We start from the raw sequence: 7450 nt of genomic DNA, 5'->3' as shown, positions 1-7450 counted from the left end.
TTTCTTGTTTTCTCTATTTGCCGCCGGGTCTCCTGGTCTGACCCCAACCCTAACCAATCTCCTATCCATGCTAATATATCACCCCCGACATCAGTAACTTTTTATGTGGAATGTTATTGAATGCCTTTTGGAAATTTTAGCCTATGAATGCTATGTAGGCTCTGTACTCTAAAGAAATAAAGACCTTTGCTTGAAAAAGAAATATAGTGTATGTAGCTATTTTTGACACATTAGCTTCAGCAACTAAGGGTTAGCTATGGACATCAGAATTTCAGCTGGACATTGAGGGAGCAGAATCCCTTTCAGTTCCAGTTCATCTCTGAGTTCACATGCGACACCCATACAGCAACATTCATGCAGTCAATGGAAAGAATGAAATGTGGTTATCTCCGTTTGAATAGAGAGTCTCAGTGACCTCCGTTTCACAACAGTGGATGTCATGAAAGTATAATAATGCTCATAATATTATTGTGATTTATTGTAAAAGTAGATTAACAATGAGGTTTGGATATTTTGTGTGTGTGTGTGTGTGTGTGTGTGTGTGTGATTTAATTGAATTGGAGGCAGCTGATCTGGAGGCTTTGACTCATCAAAAGAAGCTATGTTTTAAGTACATAAACATGGCTGAAGTTTTAGAATGTAAGATGAAGAGAATTTGCAGTTTTAGCTAAATCAGGGCAGTTTGAATTTCAAAGAGATGGTAGGATGTTTACACTTAGCTGGAGAAGCTGGGAAAGCAGTGGGTTTATTTTTCCCAAAGGTTACTGACAATATTAAAACCATGAAAAAAATTATATTATGAGAAAGGTAAAGTTCCAAAGACTTATGGGAACTATGGAATTTACATTAAAAGGGAGAAACATGTATAAAGGAGGATGAGGCTGTGTGTTAGGCAGGGAATTGTAAGATCTACCAGAAGTGTGAGAAGCCTCCAGTATTTGTGCATTAAGCCTGCTGTCTACAGAAGCAGAAGCTGGGAAAAGCCACTTTGAATTCTGCTGTCCGGGGTATTGTGTTTAACTTGCTGGAATCTGTTTATTTTTTCTTAACTGTTGCCTTATCAGGGGCATAACTGAAAGCCAGATTATTTAGGGGTTTTATTATAGCAGTAATTTGAAATATTAATTTAGTTTTCTAAAAAATTTCTGAAGTCTTGGTGGATTAATTACTTCTGAATTCAGTCCAAGCATCTCAAAATAAACACAAATTGCAAAACCGTTGTGAGAGCGGGATCAAGTTTCCCTTGTGGATTTGATCCACCTGGCACAGATCATCTGCCATGTCATAACAGTGGAGATGTTGCAAATATCTCCAGCTCCAACCTGGATGGAACCCAAAGTGCAAAGTTCATGCCCACACTCACACGTGGTGTACCACGAGGCTGCGGTTCTGGCTGCAGCATGTGGTAGATTTAGTTGAGGATACACTTAGTGACGCAAAGAGTCCAACACACTGTTCCTCACTGAGCTAAAGATAGTAAAATTGCTCCCTGAAAACTTTGAGTCTGCAAGGCTTTTTGCTGAGAGCCCTTCTCCTCCTCCTCTTCTTCTCTCTTCCAGCAGCTTGTCCTGTTTTGTTTGGTCTCTGCTCATTCTCCATGTCATGCCATGCCATGTCATGTCTTAAAGGAAATGCTTGCCAGTGCGTCCGTCTCTGGGAGAAGCTGGTTTGCGCAGAAGCCCTGAAACCTGAAATCATTCCTAAGTCAGAACCTGTGACATCACACCCTGCAGCGTTCAGCAACTTCAGAGAAAAAGAGGGGGAAAAAGACTTGCATTCATGGCCACCTAATCGCTTTGCAGCTAATGAAATACTTTTTGAAGTGTAGTCCCTGTTGTAATGTAGGAAATGCGACAGCCAATTCATGCACAGCAAGCTCCCATTGACAGCAAAATGATAACAATCTGATAATCTGTATTTGTGATATTGATTAAGAGATTAATATTGTTGGGGTCCCTGTTGCCCCCTTTGGATTTTAGGATTTATGAAGAACGAAATTGCACAGAAACAGTGTTTGGCTCAACCAAGATTTTGATGTTTTATTGAACCCACTAATGTCCCTAATACAGATACTTCTATAAAATAACACAGGAAAAACCCCAAAATTTAAACAACCTGCCCTCAGTACGAAGGCTGCTGCAGCTGGCTGAAATTGACATCCCAATTCCCAGCTAACGCAACATGAAGTCACCATGGCTCAGTTTAAAACTTGCAAAGTACAAGCAAAACACTACGGGCAGAATTGTCCCAGATTTACACTAACAGCGGTAGCAGGCGGGACAGACCGCATGCATTGTCCAGACCTCCCTTTCGCTTGCCATTTCAACACTCCACCCTGCTCTCTTGCCCACATGTCTGTCCTTGGCTTGCTGCATTGTTCCAGTGAAGCTCAACGCAAACTGGCGGAACAGCACCTCATCTTCCGACTAGGCACTTTACAGCCTTCCGGACTGAATATTGAGTTCAACAATTTTAGATCTTGAACTCTCTCCTCCATCCCCACCTCCTTCCCGTTTCTTCCCCCTCCTTTTTGTTTTTTCCAATAATTTATATAGATTTTTCTTTTCCCACCTATTTCTATTATTTTTAAATATATTTCCACCCATTGTTTATTTCTACCTTTTAGTATTTCCCCATGCCCACTAGAGCTATCTGTACCTTATCTATCCTGTCTTCTACTCTTAATTAGCACATTCATTTAGATAATATCACCACCTTCAACACCTCTTTGTTCATTTGTCTGTGACAGCTTTTGGTTATCTCCACCTATTACTGGCTGCTTGTCCCAACAATCCCCACCCCACCGCTTAAACCAACTTATATTTCACCCCTTTCCTATTTCTACTTCGTTCTGTTGAAGGGTCATGAGGACTCGAAACGTCAACTGTGCTCTTCTCCGCTGATGCTACCCAACCTGCTGAGTTTTTCCAGGTATTTCTGTTTCTGTTTTTGTTTTGGATTTCCAGCATCCACAGTTTTTTGCTTTTATCTTAATTGCATTAGTCAGTGGCAGGTAATGGCATTTCCCTAAACTCTCTGATAGCAATCAGTCAATGTCCAAGCACTTTTGATGAGTCACTGTTTTTTAACTGACTGTCCAATTAACCCCTTGTTGCCCAGTTCTGTGCCGTTGGCTGCAGCTGGGATTTTGTATTTCATAGTTCCAAACATGAGGCCAAAACATGTTCATGGGTCTGGACTTTTTATTCCATAAATTTCCTAGCTGGAGGGAATTCCAAAGCTACAATTATGGCCAAGACATTCAGAATGATTCCCCGACTCATTTTCAAGAACAGTGCATTGGGATCTTTTGCATCCACCCAAGATGAGGCCTCAGTTGAGGCATTTCATCTGAAGAACAGCATGTCTGACAGTACAGCACTTCCTCATTACTGCACAGGAGAGCCAGCCTAGATTGTCATGCCATGACTGGAGTTGGGCTTGAACCCATAACATTTTGACTCAGAGGCAAGATTGCTACCAACTGAGCTATGGCTGACCATCTAGCTATGCAGAAAGCATCAAATACTTATATAATTGTCACAACAGTTAGTAGAAATCATTCAGCAACTAACCTGAAGGTAGCTGATGGTGCCTTTAATGAGTATTGTTGGTGAAGGGGAGAGGTCCTTCCTGCTGCTAAATGTATGTTCAGTCATATTTAAGAGGAGGTGTTAACTGGTGCACTGAACTCTGAAGTGGCAGCGCTGGTGTCAAATCAGTGTTATGCATTAATTAACATCATGGTCTACTTGCTTTGCATACTTCTGGCTGTTGCTCACTGCCCACATGCTTATGTCCTCACCAATATGGCTTCCATGCAATTCTCACCAGAACTGTGCACAAACGCTGCAGGCACCATTTAGTGCCTCTAAGGCCATGCCTAACACTAAAAATAGGGAGGCTATGTATCCAAATTATATAGCCTGGTTCTTCCTGCTGTCTACCTTAGCCAAACAGTATGTTGAGGTTTGATACATTATGCATACATTTAAGTCTATTTCATGTTTAGATCTGTTATATATTATAGAATATACCGAGGCTGAGTGGTTGGCAGTCAACCTGCTTCTTGGTCTTTGCTAATGCAGCTATTGAACCATCCTGACATGGAATGCAATTGGAGACTGAGCTTGTGAACTAATCATCTGATGGATCAATCCAGGTTGGCTCTCTTGCCACACACTCAAATAACCTTTATTTAAATTTGGTCATGGGGTGTGAGCATTGTTGGCTAAGCCAGCATTTATTGCCCATCCCTAGTTGCCATTGGGAAGGTGGTGGTGAGCTGCCTTTCTGAACTGTTGCAGTCCATGTGGTGTAGGTACAACCACAGTGCTGTTAGGGAGGGAATTCCAGGGTTTTGTCCCAGTGACAGTGAAGAAGCAGTGATATATTTCCAAGTGAGGATGGTGAGTGACCTGGAAGGGGACTTCCAGGTGGTAGTATTCCCATGCATCCTCTGAGCAGCCTAAAGTCCCGTATAAAAGCACTTGGCTACTTCTGCTTGGTATCCTGTAAATCTCTGTGTGAACCTCCCATTTCTTTATGTTTATCAGTATGTTTTTAAGCTTTACTTTGTGTTGTTGTATATCGTTTGATGAACAGTAATCCAGATGACATAAAATTATAGATCAGAAAATTAAACTGTGAGTTTAAAGCACTTTCAGCTGCCAATGGCATGGTAAGCTGACTGTGTAGATTCTTGGGATTTTCACGGAAGGACTCTCCAATAATACAACGTTGTGAACCAATGAAGGAGCATTTCTTTGTTTTCCCAGATGGCCTTTCTTTACCCGGATCCAGAGTTTCTGTGTAATTGTCAGCAATAGGAAATCACATCAAACAGGCATTGTCTGATGCTCAGGACAGTGAGTTCCACACAACTGGTCTGCTTTTAACCCACTAACCAGTGAAAATAAAATACACCTTACTAAGAGCAGAGAGCTCTGTATGACCTTTGGTGAAGAATATGGAAAAGTGCTTGTCAAATGTTAGATTGTCAACTAGAACATTGGCTCCCTCTTGTGGCCATTATTTTCCTGTCCTGAAGACATTTTTCACTCAACTACAACAGGAGACGGAACTGGTGGGAAGAGATTGCCTGCTTTACACTTGCTGATTTTTTTTGTTGTCTTGAAGGCAATGGGAAGTGAAAATGAGATGGGGTGTATAATGGGAGGACGATCTGCTGCTCCCAGCTTTGTGGCCCCCAGAAGTTGAAAATGAACTCCTACAACAGTAATGGTGTAAACTGGTTTAAAAATTTCCTGTTGGGGCTTAGTCCTGCTTTCAGCCTTGCACCTCATCAGCCAGATTGGGCACAATGGAGGTGTCCTGTTGTGCCTTTTTGTGTTGCAGACTTTCTCAAGGGCAATTAGGGATGGGCAATAAATGTGGCCTTGCCAGTGATGCCCACATCCCATGAACGAATGTATAAAAAAGAACTGTTTCCATCTGAGCTAATCCTGAAATGTGTTCTGGTGCTCCCAGAGCTGCAGATCTCACTTAATTTATATTGCAGGGGGATATCAGAGGGCAGGTGGCAATGGAGAAGCCACCATAAATGTCTAGATGTTTCAAAATACAATTGCAAGCTTCATTTCTAACTGTGAATCTTTTCTAATGTTTGGAGAAAGTTTGCAGAGAGCAGCAATAAGGAAGTACACTGATGGATTTGAGTGGTAGGTGTGCTGCCATATATGCAGTTTGGAGGCAAATAATGGTTCAATTGTTGAACAGCCCCTCAAATGCCCTTCTTGTTCCTCCAAATCTAGAGAGGTTTTTCAATATGCCACAGAAGCCTGTGGAGGCCAGGTCATTGAGTGTATTTAAGACCGAGATAGATAGGTTCTTGATTGATAAGGGGATAAAAGGTTACAGGGAGAAGGTGGGAGAATGGGGTTGAGAAACTTATCAGCCATGATTGAATGGCGGAGCAGATCCGACGGGCTGAATGGCCTAATTTCTGCTCCTATGTCTTATGGTCTAATGGTCTAATATGGGAAATCCCATTGGCCAATCAAATATGATTGGACAACAATTGACTGGACAAAAAAAATTTAAACCAAATAAAGCCTACAAAAACCCTTTTTGCTTGCTGTCTGCCCCTTTAAATGGTAAACCTCAATACGATCAGAGGGAAAGTTTATGTTTTCTAACAACAGCGTTGCTGCTTCCAAAGGTCTGAGAAAATCGCCTCCAGTGGCAGGTTTTGCCCCTCTTATGGCAGGGGGGAACAACTGGAACAGGGAGGGGGGGGTTGGTGGCGGGGGGTGCAGTCAGTAGGGAGGGCAAGTTGGGAAGAGGAGGTGAGTGAGGTGGGGGAGGTGAGCCATAAAGAGGAGGTGATTGTGACGGCTTGAAATCTATGGTGTGATGGAATCGTTGTTTCAAAGCGCTTGTATTTTTTGAGATAGACCCAAACCGAATAGGGGAACTGAGAAACAAAACTAACCTTCCTAGTTTCTAGGGGAACTAAGACCAAAACTGAGATTGGAAGCCAAAACTTCTGTGGAGACTGAAACCAGCTGAAGTCTTATAAAAGGATACAGAGCTATCAGAGCTCAGATGATGATTCCAGTGGTGCAGTACAGGCAGGCTGAAGAAGATGGAGGAGATCCAGAAGCTGAGAATAGGCATGCATCGAGTTGCTTGCCATTGTTCCTGAGATAATGTTAGTGGATCTAACCCAAGCAGGCCATCATAAACAGAGCTAAGGAGGTTTTGCTGACATGTGCCATTTTGGGGGAAGACAGTGCCCGTGGACATCAGCTTGGTTGTATGCTGCTATAATAAGATAAAAGCAAAAAACTGCGGATGCTGGAAATCCAAAACAAAAATAAAAATACCTGGAAAAACCCAGCAGGTCTCACAGTGTTCCTCTCCGCAGATGCTGTCAGACTTGCTGATTTTTCCAGGTGTTTATATTTTTGGTTGTATGCTGCTGTCGGCTGAGGACCAGGTTACATCCTGGAAGAAGAGGAGATGAAATTCCTTGTAAAGAAGACAGAGTTTTGAAGGGATAAAAACAGAAAATGTCGGAAATACTCTGCAATTTATGACAGTAACTGTGGGGAGGAACAGAGTTGACTCTTCAAGCCTGTGACCATTCATCAGAACTGGAAAGATTGAGAAATCTAATAGTTCCACTTTAGGCTAAAGTTCCTTGATAAGGCTGTCTATAATAAAATTGTAAAACATTCTTTATAAATTTGATCTCACAAATGGACGTTCTTTTGTGAGTTAAGAAAGGCTGTGTTATTCTTCCCAGCTCTTATATTCCTTATTTTTCATTGCAGAATAGAGTGCTGCACAAAGAATCACTAAAGCACACATGAGGATGGCTGCCAGCACGTGAACAGATCATTTTAATTTTCTTCTCTACAGTCATTTACTCTGAGGTTCAGGATTCTCAGCCTGAATCATGCAAGCACAACTTTAACTTTTAAAG

Source organism: Carcharodon carcharias, chromosome 19, assembly GCF_017639515.1.
Source record: "Carcharodon carcharias isolate sCarCar2 chromosome 19, sCarCar2.pri, whole genome shotgun sequence".
In the NCBI taxonomy this organism is placed as follows: domain Eukaryota; kingdom Metazoa; phylum Chordata; class Chondrichthyes; order Lamniformes; family Lamnidae; genus Carcharodon; species Carcharodon carcharias.
The sequence above is the reverse complement of the archived record's forward strand: the minus strand, read 5'-3'. Positions refer to the sequence as shown.